The 15428-nt window shown below is 48.6% G+C and overlaps 1 protein-coding gene across 1 annotated transcript in view; it reads left to right on the forward strand.

Annotated features, from left to right (window-relative positions):
* Positions 1-14870: 14870 nt before the first annotated feature.
* The window catches only part of CUL2 (cullin 2), a 570015-nt gene continuing 569457 nt past the window's right edge, over positions 14871-15428 (forward strand). The window contains exon 1 of the mRNA XM_086941531.1: positions 14871-15250. The gene's annotated coding sequence lies outside the window, so the exon portion shown is untranslated. The remainder of the gene's footprint in view (positions 15251-15428) is intronic.

The raw sequence follows: 15428 nt of genomic DNA on the forward strand, positions 1-15428 counted from the left end.
AACCTTTAGGCTGTGAGGATAGCGATCTGACTCAAGAGGAAGATACCAAGTGGGGAATCCCCCAGTTAGACCTTCCATTGGTAAAAAAGTGGACAGAAGTAGCAATACAGTTTAAAAGTTTATGCCTATCCAGAGGACTGAGGGCAGCCAACGGCCGCACGCCTTCTGACCCTCAGGGCAGGCATACCTTTGATAACCTTAGATCAAGTAGCAGGATAGATTACATTTTGGTAGATGTTAGAGGTTGGAGCAAAGTGGTCGATATGCAGGTCATTCCCAGGTTGGAGAGCGATCACAACCCCCTGTCTTTGCTATTCAACATGGAACAAAAAGTAAATTCAGAAAATTTAGCTAGGAACTTCATGACCCTAGATGTTGTTCCAACTAACAATCTCCGTCATATTAGATGGACAACTTTAGTAGACAATCCAGAGGATAGGCAGGCCCTTGAGGGGTTAGTCATTGATGAAGTAACCAGACTTCAGGTTTTAAAGAATGATACAAATGTTAAGTTACGAATTGCAGAATCACAGCCAAAGTTCTTTGCTAACATACAGAAGCTATTCTTTAAAACAACCAAGAAGAGGAAGGGCACTGCACCACCCATAAAAAGGGGCTGGTACGACTAATCCTGCAGAGTAGCAAGGCAAAATCTTAGTATAGCACTAAGAGCTAAAATAGGAGTTTTAAAGGCTAGGGACGAATATAGAAAAACTCAGATTAAGGCAAAAAAACGGTGGGATGAGAATCTTTGGTTAGATTTGAAGAAAGCATGTGTTGATAAACAACAGAAAGAGTTTTGGGCCATATTAAAGTGGGGCTCAGGGGGAATAGCCGATTGCCCGAAAAATCATGTAGCAAAGGAGTCCTGGGTGGACTTCTTCAAACCCCAATATGCAGATAATTCAGGTTCGCAAACTGACTCACCCCTAGAAAGGGTATTTTTTACCAATGAACTGTTTTCATTGAAGGATGCACACGAGGCAATGGATGGAGTGACCAGAGGAAGGGCGCCAGGAATCGATGGAATACCGGCAGATGTTTTCCTATCGGACAGGGACAGCTGGTGTAAATACTTTATATGGCTTGGAAATGCCATTGCACAAGGGGCAGAGATACCAGCAACATGGAAAGGAGCGGAAGTAATACCAGTCTACAAAAAAGGGGATAAGGCTCTACCAAGTAACTATAGGCCCATCAGCCTTATTGACTGTGCACAAAAACTGATGGGCAGGATGGTACAAAACAAGATTCAAGCCTGGATAGTTGACAAGGACATCCTCTCCCCATACCAAGCTGGTTTTTGATCTTTAACTAGCTCTGTCGATCAGGTATTCCACTTTTTAACTATATACTGGAAAAATGTAACCCTGCTAAATGGTCCTCTGTTTGCTGTCTTCGTTGACCTGAAGTCAGCCTTTGATCTAGTTCCCCGGCAAAAACTTTGGGTTGTCTTAAGGGAACTCGGAATAAGCCCTGAACTACTAACTTTGCTTGTAAGGTTGCATGAGAACAATTATGCCCGGATTAGGTGGGGAGCCCAGGGAGACGTCACGGAATCCTTCCCTGTCGAGAGAGGCGTGAGACAGGGCTGCGTCCTGGCCCCCACCTTATTCTCTCTCTACATTAATGGCATAGTTGACTTTTTGAAGCTATTTCCGACGGATGCTCCACTACTAGATGGGAAGCGAGTTCCAGTACTAATGTTCGCAGATGACACCTTGCTGGTCTGGCGGACCCCTAGCGGTCTACAAAAGACAATAAACGCTTTTGGTGACTTCTGCCGGATTCGGGGCTTGGAAATAAATACATCAAAGACTAAATTCATGAATCTGAATCCCACTAAGAAATTCAAGGGGAAAATGGTCTACAATGGGGCTTTTTTGGAAGAAGTGGATGCTTTCACCTACCTAGGCATCTCTTTAAATGCTAACATGAACTGGAGATCACATATGGACTCTGTAGTGCTAAAATTTAACCAGCTGGCAGGGGCAATAGCCCAAAAGCACAAATCTTCATTCACAAAACCAATCCAGCCCATAATGGAGATTTATGGTATGAAAGTGCTGGGTGCATGTCTTTATGGATCAGAATTATGGGGTTTCACCAATTTGAACACTTTAGTAGTTGCAGAAAATAAATTTCTACGGCGCATAATTGGTGTTCCACAGAGTACCCCCTCGACCCCACTCCACTACGATCTTGGGAGAAAAAGGATTGAGGATATGGTTAGACTGCGTCCCCTCCTACATTGGAGGCGCATAAAAACTACTCCTGAGTTGAGTCATTACGCAGCTGCCCTTTTGGACGTTGACAACTCCGATACCTTCCATAAAGTACTTTGGCTTAAAGAAGTGAGGAAACTACTCCAAAAATTGCACCTTGAACACTTGTGGTCTGCAGTAGACCCAGCTGATTTTCCATCAAAGATTACATTGAAAAAATTGTGAGGAGACGCGTGTGTGCGAGGCCGCAGAGGAGGTGAGAGGTGCGGCCCCGGGACTGCGAGGACCAGCAAGCAACACCAACAGCTGGTCCTCTTCCCGAGGGAGCCGCGCCCCCTCCCAGTGCCACGCCCCCAGCCAGCGTCCATAACCTCTTGCATCCCCCGCTCCGCGGGAGCCGCTCACATTGAGGTTTTTGCCTTCGTGAATCCAGACCGGCGCTGCAGGAGCAGCTTACCTGCTTCAAGCCCTGATCCAGACAAACTGTCATCGCTGTGAGGAGACGCGTGTGTGCGAGGCCGCAGCGGAGGTGAGAGGTGCGGCCCCGGGACTGCGAGGACCAGCAAGCAACACCAACAGCTGGTCCTCTTCCCGAGGGAGCCGCGCCCCCTCCCAGTGCCACGCCCCCAGCCAGCGTCCATAACCTCTCGCGTCCCCCGCTCCGCGGGTGCCGCTCGCATTGAGGTTTTTGCCTTCGTGAATCCAGACCGGTGCTGCAGGAGCAGCTTACTTGCTTAAAGCCCTGATCCAGACAAACTGTCATCGCTGTGAGGAGACGCGTGTGTGCGAGGCCGCAGAGGAGGTGAGAGGTGCGGCCCCGGGACTGCGAGGACCAGCAAGCAACATCAACAGCTGGTCCTCTTCCCGAGGGAGCCGCGCCCCCTCCCAGTGCCACGCCCCCCTGTTGACCTAATACCTATTAAAGAGAATTCATATTACGCAACGCAGGACGCAGCCCGGGCCAAGGGCGGGCCCGTTGTTGCCCGTTAGTGCCCGGGAGCGACCGGACCGGGCCACCCCTTTTTCATCACTGAAACCCCATCTAGCTGACCACAACCATGCCGCCGAAAACCAGGAGTACATCGAAGACTAAATCGAAACACGCCCAGGAGGTAGCAAAAATAACCGGGCCCATTGACCTTTTCATCTCACGGACTCATGAGGTATTCAATCAGAGTATTTCCCTCATCGAAAAGAGAGTATCACTAGACCTCATGAACGCGAATGCGAAACGATCATCCCTAGGCAATATAGCAAATGCCACCTCGCCCATTCACCTTAACTCCCAAAATTGTTCCCTTCCCACAACCTTGTCTGCTCCCGATATTAACACAGTGCCATCTACAGTAGATCTTTCTGTAACAAAGTCTGAGTCTGACCTTTCACTAATCTCAGACAATCTAGAGGCAACCCCCGATCTGGCGGCCTGCCAAACCCAGGAGGAAGTCCAGACTAATTCTAATCTGCACCCTCAAGGAGAAAGAGAAGGAGCCATCCCTAAACAAGGTACTACAAAAACCATTGACAATGCAGCAGCTATAGTTCCCTGCTCAGCCCATGTTATAATTCACCCAAACCCCACAACGCAACAAAACGCACTACTCCCTCCTGCAGCTAACCCCCCCCCACTTCACAATCTCTAGTGAGGCTACTGACAATCTCTGCAGAACATGTAAAGTCACCTCACAAGTGTTGACCACAACAAAAGACCTCCTATTCCAGTACTTGAAACCCATTCAACTTAGCATCAGAAACATAGAAGCCCAATTGACCATACTTTCCGCAGCAATTCTTGACACCAACACGCGCATAGAAATAAAGGGCCAGCGCAATCCCCCGCAGCCTTCTAAAACTCATTTCCAAACACAACCACCCAAAGCATCAAAACGACCAAATGCGAATACCTTACCCCCAAACCAAAAACAAAATACTACGAACCAAAATTCGCAAAATACAACGCCCCGACCACAGCGGAGCAAAACAACTGTTGTACCGAACCAACAAACACCTAATATAGGCCCAGCCACCCTAGACACCCCAGGACCCGCGATAAACAATCCTAGCAAAGCTCACCCTACAAAAAAGTCAATACCTCCCCCACCTAAATCAACGGTCCCCCAGCCTTCACCCAAGAACACCGCTAGAAAAACACCAGTAGCCAGACGCCCAGCCCACTTGCCACCGGAAGCCACTCCCTATACAATAGTACTCACTGGCGTACCAGAGTTAACCGAAGATACCCCTGAAACTGCATGGTCCCTTAAAAACAAAGTCATGCAATGGCTAAGTATTAACAGGCCTTTAGAACCCCACCTCTCAGGAGGGATCTCCACAGTCCGCAGGGTAGCCTGGGTAGGCAAAACCACAAAAACGACCCGCGGAGACTGCATTATAGTAACTTGCAGAGACCCCTCCGCAGTGGATTATATTTGTGCCTGGCCCTCGCTGGAAAAAAAGGGGGGAATCGATGCTCGGCATCTTTCTTTCTTTTACCCTCCAGCGAGACAACATCGGTATACCCCTCCTTGGAACTGGCATCAGATCCCCAAGGAACCATGGAATCAAGAACCGTGGAACCAGATAGAGTACACACACGACCATGGTGGCAGAAACGCCCCGAGAGAACGGCCAAGGCAATACTGGCAAGATAGGCCCTTTCAAACTTATGAAGGCTGGCAGGGCTTTCCTACGCAAAACCGTTTCGACTGTTTAGAGATGGTCGATTGACCACTCAGGGCTGATCCTAGGAACACAAACACCATTACCACACCACAACCGAATAATCCTACCCAGCAGCCAGTATCCCAGGAGTCCATTCTTTACAACCATAAAAACCTATCTCAGGAATCGACAACTGCTTTCCCCAACACTTCTAATAATTTTACTCATACAACTCCCTCAGTTGTAGACGGATTCACCCCCGGCTCGTACCATCAGCAAATCGTAGCTCCTAAAGTTCCTGTTAATCCCCCACAGGTCCAATTACCTCAAATGACAGAAACCCAAACTGCGAACATCCAGTTAACTTCACCCCAGGTCTCCGTAGACACCACAAACCTGTGTTTCTCCACTGCGTACTGGAATGTTGCAGGCTTGTCCTCAAAAATAACAATGGGGCTATGGCTCGACACAGCCAGGCAACACCAGATACTGTGCCTACAAGAAACCTGGTGCACAATCCCACTACACCTTGTGGGATATAAAACCTTCTTCACCGCCGCACTACATGGAAACATGGGCAGACCCAAGGGGGGGCTCACGACTTATGTCGCCAACACCCTTCCCCTCAGAGTGGAATTACTAAAGGAGTCACCAACATTCCAAATCATGCAAATCACGCACCTAACAGCATTTAAAGACAACAACTATATACTCATAAACTATTACAATAACTCTGGTACTTCGAACTGTTGGTCAAACCTTGAAGAGATAGTTACATTTCTAACCTCACTTCGAAATGACAACAATATATCCACAATTCACATCATCTGGGGTGGCGACTTCAACTTCCCTCTATGCCCAAATCACAAAAATGGAAACTGTGGCCTCCAAAACAAACTTGGGAACCCTGCTCCTCACTTCGCCCACTCGACATGTGGTAACAAACTCAACGAAATTCTATTTTCCCTAGATCTGCACTATGTGAATGAATTGGTTGATCCGCAGAAGGATTTCCTACCCACCTTCCACGGACGAGGCCACTCCACAATCATAGACTATATAATAGCCTCGAACTCACTCAAAGGGCAATTAACGAACTATGAAATTGGGTCTAACCCAATAAGTGACCACTACCCGCTCAGTATGAAAATCAACATCAAACGAGCAAGAGTTCACCATGTAAAGTTAAGCTCCCTTAACCAACATTCAGTGTCCTTTGATAAACTGAATGGGTACACAGTCAAATGGGCAAAAATAGACCCGGAAGAGGTGACACAGCGGATCCTCGATAAAACAGAACAGTGGTTATCCAAATGTATGTCTCTGGAGGCACCACCGCAAATAATTGTCAGTTGTTTCCAAAGCATCCAGGAAACAATAAGGGATGAGCTATTTGTTATCGTCAAAAACAAGATTAAGTCCCCCGCCACGAGATGGTTTGACACTGCATGTCGGAAGGCACTTACATCACTTAAAGAAGCCCTGCGTAAATCTACGAGAGACCCCCAGGAAATCTCCTACTTGAGAAAAACGTATAACTCTGCAAGGCAAGATCGCAAAAAACAAATAAAACAAGATCTTTGGCTGCGTTTACACGATAGTGCCCGAAGGAAAGACAGTACCGCATTCTGGCAAACTATAAGATCTCCTTTCTTGGCCAATAGCACAGACACTGAACATCTTGACGTGGCAATAACCAAGGAAGATTGGGTTTCCCATTTTGCAAAAATCTTTGGAACACCTTCAATTCCGTAGTAAACAACCCAACGCATAAGGTCCAACCGAAGAAAAGCAACACCTACCCGATTAAGATACATTTCTCTCTTAACGAAATTACAAAAGCAATCAGGGCTTCTAAAACCGGTAAAGCCCCCGGCCCCGATGGGGTTCCAATGGACTTGTTCCTTTACGACGTAGACTTCTGGTCGCAGATAATCACCCGGGTCATGTCAGCAGTAGCCTCGACCGGCCTATTTCACTCATGGTCAACTTCAATTCTATTACCCATTTTCAAAAAAGGTGACCGCAACTATCCCGCCTGCTATAGACCAATCTCCCTTCTGGACTCCATGGGCAAGATTGCAGGTCGAGTACTCCTGGACCGACTACAATCTTGGGCCCGGGAGAATAACATCATAACCGACCTGCAATACGGTTTCCAGAAGGGGCTCGGGACCGTGGAGCAGGCCCTCAATCTTGTCCTTCTGGCTGGTAAATACGTTAACGCCAAAGGAGGTAACATCTTCCTCGTCTATGTCGACTTAAGTGCGGCATTTGACTGCGTCCAGCATGCGAAGCTCTGGCAAATACTCACTGACCTTGGTGTGGATCCCCCGATAATAACTTTTCTACGAGAACTCTACACAAATGCTGTAGGCCGAGTACGATTTGGTACCAGCGGCGAACTGTCACGACCATTCCAAATAACGAAGGGAGTGAGGCAGGGATGTGTACTGGCTCCCTTCCTGTTCAACCTGTATACTAACGGGCTTGAACAGCCCATGCTGGAAGGGAGCCAGGACCTCCCCCAGATAAACCATCGCCCGATACCCACCCTCTTGTATGCTGACGACTCAGTTATCATAGCAAGGACTTTAAACCAACTCCAGCTACTAATCAATAAATACGCAGCATTCATGGACTCCCTTGGTCTCAAAATTAACATCAAGAAAACCTTCACAATGCATATTGGTCCCAGGATTAAAAAACCCAAACCAATAATGGTTGATAACAACAAACTGGAAAAAACCCCGGTCTACCCTTACCTGGGTATCCTAGTGGACGACGCTATGAATTGGCGAAAGGCAATTGAGGCCAGGAATCTCCATTTCCATCGTGCAACTTCAGCACTAACCTCCTTCTCGAGGAAACTGGGGAAACCAGCTCCACCTGAACTCTTGGCCATATACTATGCAAAATGCCACAGTGTGGCCACCTATGGAGCTGGAATCTGGGGCCATGGACGTATTGACCAACTACAGGTCACTGAAAACGCTTTTATAAAGTACATCTTAGCCCTCCCTCAAAGTTCCCCGATATTAGCCTCACACCAAGAACTTGGCATGGAATACATCATTGACACCATTCGATGTCAGCCCATCTTACTGTGGCATCGAATATGGTGTAAACCCGAATGTCATCTGACTCGCTCCCTCATCACTGACTGTTTAGCCCTGAGAAGTTGGCGGAAAATCCCATGGCTAACCTACATATGTAACTTTTTTAAAGACCTAGATTGCGAGTCCTACTTTGATGAACCTCCCTCAGTGGAAGACATCTCTAGGAAACAGTTAAAGCTACTGTGTATGGCCCATTTGAGGGATCTTCGGAACCAGGCAGAGATTATTAAACCACAAAATGAAAAAATCTGTGCTCAACAGTCTGGAAAATGCATACAGCCCTACCTGACGTACTTTTTATCTAATCACGAAAAGTTTTTACTCACAAGACTACGCTTTAATATTTTCTTCCGTTTAGTTTCATTTCCGGATATGCACAACTGGTCACGTAACTTGATGAACTGTCCCTGTGACGGAATCTCCCCACAATCCACGATCCACGTTGTCCTTTTTTGCAAATATTATAAACTACCAAGGAAAACGTGGATTATTCCTATTCTCCGAACCAGTGGACTCAGACAATCCTATCCAGCATTTCTCTATTTGCAATCCCTAAAATCATTACATGAAGCTAAACTTATAGTGACTTTCCTTAAAGCAGTCTTAACAATACGTCGTAATGTTTCGTGTTAAACCAGAACTGTTCAGAACTCGTACAAATTGCTTTTCTACTTTTTAAAAAATGTCTTTTTCTACTGCGATTTAACCTTTTTTCTTACTTATGTGCTTAAAACTTTTAAACATGTACTTTTTATGATTATTCATATCAATAATCGAATAAAAGTTGATGAAACTGAAACTGATAAATAATGCTGCATTGACTTCCAATCAACCATCTGTCCTGACATCCCAGTTTTTGGAAGTCAAAATAACCCCAAAATTTGAACAGTACTGGGATTTGATCTCCAAGCCTCTAGATAGGAAACTGTACTTTCAGTTTAGAATTGGCTCTCTACCCCTAAATGCTTTCACGGTTAAATGGTCTCCTGATAATGTAAATACTTGTTTTTATTGTAAAACACATGTAGAGGACATCCCACATTTTCTATTTGTATGTCCCTTATATGCTGCCCCAAGAAATAGATGGTTGAAGCCTGCATGCAGAAACTTGGGCACAAGGAAATATTTAGAGGCCCTAAGGATTCTGAAATCAAATTGTGCCCCTAACCTTGCAATTGCTGTAGCTAAATACATGGGTTGGGCATGGATAATACGCACGCGCACTTTAAAACTCCTATGAACTACTTGATCATCAAATCTTTTTAGGTCTCGCCTGTCGATGCGCATGCGCATCGAGCAAGCGAGACTATAGGGGCTCATCAACTCTTTATCTAACTGCAAGGAATCGTGGCGATTCCTTGCAGTGCCCGTGACTTTTAAGGTCAATGCGCATGCGCATTAAGCTTATGCGCATGCGCATTGACCTTAAAAGTCACGGGCGCGTGCACGTCCGTGTTTGTTTACCCTTGCCTACTCTCTCTCTCCCCTCTCCGCCCCCGTTCCGCCCCCTCCCCTCCCGCCGTGTCGCATTTCTCCTCCCCCCTCCCCTCTCTTCCCTCCGGCTTCTTTTTTTTTTGGTTTATTTTACTCGCACCTCTCCCCTCTCCGCCCCCGTTCCGCCCCCTCCCCTTCCCGCCGTGTCGCATTTCTCCTCCCCCCTCCCCTCTCTTCCCTCCGGCTTATGGCGAGTGCTCGAACACTGGAACAGCACAGTTGGTACCACTGCCACGAACTAATTGAAGCTGCTTTGAGAGAGGATAGCTTATGAATGTTTTTTCAACTACCCCTCACGCTTTTCAACTACTGCTTGTGCTATACAACTACCGCTCGCGCTTTTCACATAACCCTTGCGCTTTACAACTAACCCTCAGCTTTACAATTACCCCTCGTGCTTTTCAACTACCCCTCGTGCTCCTTTACTCTTCAACAACGCACCCCTCGTGCTTTTCAACTACCCCTCATGCTCTCACCACTTCTTGCCTACTTTGCAGGGTGACACAGTGCCCCGCCTCGGTGGCCGCCTCTTCTGAGACGTCAGGGCAGCAGGTCCTGATAACAGATAAGGCGTCCTAAGAAGGCGCACCTCCCCCAGTGCAGGCTTCAAAGGCCCGGAAGCACCATGCGCCACACGCTCCAGGTAGAAGATTGGCCTCTCATTACCAGAATGGGTAGCGCTCTCTGAGTGCTCGAACACTGGAACAGTCAGCGTGTTTTCAACATGCCTTCATCTCCAACTTTCTGTTTTAAATAATGATAGTTTTCGCCTTGCCTACTCTCTCTCTCCCCTCTCCGCCCCCGTTCCGCCCCCTCCCCTTCCCGCCGTGTCGCATTTCTCCTCCCCCCTCCCCTCTCTTCCCTAAGGCTTGTTTGTTTATCTTACCCGCCGTGTCTCTGCTGCTTCCCCCTGTCCTGTCTCTCCTCCTCTCTCTCTCTATACCCTCCCCCTCCTCCCCACCACTCCCATCAAGTCCCTCTGGCCCTTCCCTCCTCCCCGGACCCCTCCTCCCCTGCCCCCTTCAGCAATCTCCTCGTAGGCTGCACCGCATGGTCCACCGGCGTGAGGCACGCAGCCCCACTCAGAGGGAAATTGGGAAAGGACATTTGAGCAGCCCACTCGCTCTCCTGACTGAACACCAGGCTTTTAACAGGAAGATTGATTTTATATTCTTAAGAAGCAGACAATGTGTAAAATCGTTCAACATGGCATTTGTTTGCCCTTAAACTGTTTCACCTTTAGGAGACCGGAGCAGGAGCCGACACCTGGGGCTGAAAGCTCACTATACCTTAGTGCTTGGCAAAAATGGAAGGAACCTCCGAGGAAGAAGAAAACATGGATTTCCATCTATGCCAGAATCAGCATGTTGAATCCACACACTTGAGCTATTTTAGTCTCTTGCATCAAACTCAATCCCAGCTGCCCCTTGCACATGTGAGGAGAGGTGAGAACGAGGGTAGATGGGATAGCATGCTGGCAATGCCACTCGCGCCGAAATGGAGCTTTAGACAAAGGGACATCGGTTTGGTACGAACCTGCGCAGTGTGCTTGTTTGCACTGCAGTGCTGCTTTACATAGCAGGACAGTTTGATTTCTGCCAGGATAGTGGTATCTACACGTACCTAGTGTGGTCTCTTGCATGAGTCTGGGCTCTGCATGCTAAAGTAATGTGGATTTTGGCATGCCACTCCTGCTTTACATGCACAGCCGACACATGCTGGCACGGCACTGGTGTTTTATGTATTGTAGAAACAGCCATTTAAGTGTGTGGTTTTAATACTAAAGAAATGCAAACTCCAGGTTATGTGAGTACTACGTTGAAGTATACCATACTGCACAGACCCGCTCCGCCCCCTCCCCTTCCCGCCGTCTCGCATTTCCCCTGTCGCACTTCTCCTCCCCCTCCCCTCTCTTCCCTCCAGCTTGTTTTTTGTTTATTTGACCCGCTCCGCCCCCTCCCCTTCCCGCCGTGTCGCATTTCTCCTCCCCCCTCCCCTCTCTTCCCTCCGGCTTTTTTTTTTTTTTTTATTTCACCCGCCGTGTCTCCGATCCTTTCGCTCTCCTCCCCCCTCCCCTCTCTTCCCTCCGGCTGCTCTCCCCCGGCCAGTCCATGGACGAAGAGCCCTCTCACATGCCTCGTCTCTCCACCCCGGGCACGCCAACCATGATAACCTCCTTGTCCACCTTAACTGCTCCATGGCCTTCAGTGAGAGTCCTCTCCTACAGTCACCACCTCCAAATGCCGCTGCTGACCACTTCATAGATTCTCAAACATGCTCAGTCCCCACGCTGTGGTCCCCCATGTCTCCACCCCATGCTGCACTGGTTTCATAAATGCGACTGCTCAGATCCAGCAGCATCGACATACCCCGGTGAGGACTTCCTCTTATGCCGCTAGGGTTCCAACCTCACTCCATTTCAGCAAGAATCCATGTTCCATCCCTGGTCTTGGCTCTTAAAAACTACACGTATCATTTCAAGGCGTGCAGTGCAATTGGTTGAATATCTAAGTAAACCCAGACTACAACTCCCAGAGTGCAATAGGTTTACAGATAAACCACAGAACTGGACATGAAACAAGGTAGTAACTAAATTATCAAATCCCTCCAGCTAGTGCCAACGATCTTGCTCGAATTCTTCGTCCACTTGGTTAGCTCTCAGCAAATTTTCCTTTAAAAATGATGTCCCACCTACTAGCTTAAAACCACACATGTCAAAACCCACCCTTTACTCACCCTCACTCACCCTCAACCCCTCACCCTCACTCACCCTCAACCCCTCACCCACACCATCACTCACCATCACTCGCCTTCACTCACCATCACTCGCCTTCACTCACCATCACTCGCCCTCACTCGCCCTCACTCGCCCTCACTCGCCCTCACTCACCCTCACTCACCCTCACTCTCTCACCCTCACCCACCCTCACCCACCCTCACCCACCCTCACCCACCCTCACCCACCCTCACTCACTCTCACTCACCCTCACCCTCACTCACTCTCACTCACCCTCACTCACTCTCACTCACCCTCACTCACCCTCACTCACTCACTCTCACTCACTCTCACCCACCCTCACTCACCCACCCTCTCACTCACCCTCACTCTCACTCACCCTCACCCTCCCTCACCCTCCCTCACTCACCCTCCCTCCCTCACCCTCACCCTCCCTCACCCTCCCTCACCCTCCCTCACCCTCCCTCACTCACCCTCACTCACCCTCACTCACCCTCACTCACTCTCTCACCCTCACCCTCACTCACCCACCCTCACCCTCACCCACCCTCACCCTCACTCACTCACCCTCACTCACCCTCACTCACCCTCACTCACCCTCACTCACCCTCACTCACTCTCACTCACCCTCACTCTCACTCACCCTCACTCTCACTCACCCTCACTCTCACTCACCCTCACTCTCACTCACCCTCACTCTCTCACCCTCACTCTCTCACCCTCACTCTCTCACCCTCACTCACCCACCCTCACCCACCCTCACCCTCACCCACCCTCACTCACTCTCACTCACTCTCACTCACCCTCACTCACCCTCACCCTCCCTCACCCACCCTCACCCTCACTCACCCTCACTCACCCTCACTCACCCTCACTCACCCTCACTCACCCTCACCCACCCTCACCCACCCTCACCCACTCTCACCCACTCTCACTCACTCTCACTCACTCTCACTCACTCACCCTCACCCTCACCCTCACCCTCACCCTCACCCTCACCCTCACCCTCACCCTCACTCTCACTCTCACTCACTCACACCCTCACTCACCTTCACCCTCACTCACTCTCAACCCCTCACCCTCACTCACCCCCACTCACCCTCAACCCCTCACCCTCCCTCACCCTCAACCCCTCACCCTCCCTCACCCTCAACCCCTCACCCTCAACCCCTCACCCTCAATCCCTCACCCACACTCACCCTCACTCACCCTCACTCACCCCCACTCACCCTCACTCACTCACCCTCACTCACTCACCCTCACCCTCACTCACCCTCACCCACCCTCACTCACCCTCACTCACCCTCACTCACCCTCACTCACCCTCACCCTCACTCACCCTCAACCCCTCACCCACCCTCAACCCCGCACCCTCACTCACCCTCAACCCCTCAACCCCTCACTCACCCTCACTCACCCTCACCCTCAACCCCTCAGCCTCACCCTCACTCACCCTCAACCCCTCACCCTCACTCACCCTCAACCTCATGCTAAAGATTTACAAAAAAACCCATAAACAATTCTAAAAGCACTAACTCTAATGCTGCGAGACCTATTGCATTTCTAATGCTTGTTTAACTTTGTGCTGTGTCGCTATTTTAAACGAGCATTTTTTATTGTGTTATTCGCCAACAAAGTACAAACTGTATGGAATTTAATATGTTTTTATCTCTTAGATTAGTATTTATTTTGTTTAGCTTAGGGTTATATGCTTTTATGACAATGTTGTCGAATAAATTATTTAAACTTGAACTTGAAATGTAATATTTTAAAATGTGCTAACCAGAAAAAACCGTGAAGCCGAGGGTGAGACAGGGAACATGCTTCGTGCCAGTGTGCCTGCTCCTTGAAAGAAATGCAATTATGTCCAACTGGTTAATCTGCAAATGTAAAGGGCGCTGCAAGTCAGTATTCGCTTTAATTCAAATCAGCCATGCCGTCCCTGTTACCGTTTTACATGTTGTTGCATGGATGTGGATGTGTCCCTCTTTCCTATTAGGATTACATTTTCCATAATTGCACAAGCCGCGCCTCTTACTAAGGATTGTTATTACGCTTGATTTGCTAAGCCCCTTTTAAACAGCCCACATCTTTTTCAGTTCATTTAAAGGACTGTCAACTACATGACGTATTTAACTCATAATACATTTAACTTTCTCAATAAGGAGTTGTGTGTGTTCAAGATGGAATCTAGAAGTCGGCAGCCAATTAGAAAGACTCATTGACAGTAAGGGGAACAGAGTGTGCGTAAACCTCAGATGAACTCTGCCTGTTGTGGTGGCCATTTCTGAATGGGGTGATTGGAAATTACTAAAAGTTGTGCCGCAAAAAATGGGAGTCAGATTTAGTTCTTGTAAATTAAATAAATTCTTTGTACTGCTCAATAGATATTTTTTTATGCGGCATAATGTAGCACCTGCATGTTTTGCCTTTTACCGATTTATCACAGTTTAAAAAGGGCATTACTCTGGTGCATCGATTACCTTTCAATGATTTGTTCATTATTACAATAATATTCGAACGTGATGTTTTAACTTCAAAAGGACAACCCTATTCCAATACGGCTGCGGCTGTTCACTAAACTGGACTAGTAGTTTTCCAGGAATGGTCCTATGTCTATTTCTACACATTGAAGCCTTTTACAATCCTGTCTTCCGTAACAGGAAGTTAGACCTTTATGTCTTGCCGTACTGTGGACTGGTACATCTTCATTCATTCCTAGGAAACGGGGATTCCCTCTGTCAGTGCTTGCGGAAGATTAATTGAATTGCTACTGCCTCAACTCACTCCCGCCAGTCACTCCGGAAACAAAACGGATATAAGAGGCCGTTAAGTCGTCACCTGAAGTGAAGGAGCGACGAGCGCGAGAACTGCACGGGGGCTTGGCCCCCCTCCACCGCCCGGTGGTACGGCCCAGAAGACAGGCAGGGTAATGGCAGAGCTGTGAGTGTGGTGGGGCACTGACAGCAAATGAACTTTCCCTGAGCAGAAACGGCCGGTGGCACCTTTTCAAGGTAAGATGTGGTAGCCCTGGAAAAGGACACCTGTCAGTGCGAGCTGCGCATGCCAAATCACTCTGCCTTCCTTGCTTTGCCCGGGGGCCCACCCATCCCAAGAAAGTTGAGTACACAGTGTGACTGGGTGATCCTGCTCAGGTTGGCTTACTTCAGCTGAGGGCGTGTGCCCCATGCC

This window comes from Lissotriton vulgaris, chromosome 10 (genome assembly GCF_964263255.1).
Source record: "Lissotriton vulgaris chromosome 10, aLisVul1.2, whole genome shotgun sequence".
Classification (NCBI taxonomy): Eukaryota; Metazoa; Chordata; class Amphibia; order Caudata; family Salamandridae; genus Lissotriton; species Lissotriton vulgaris.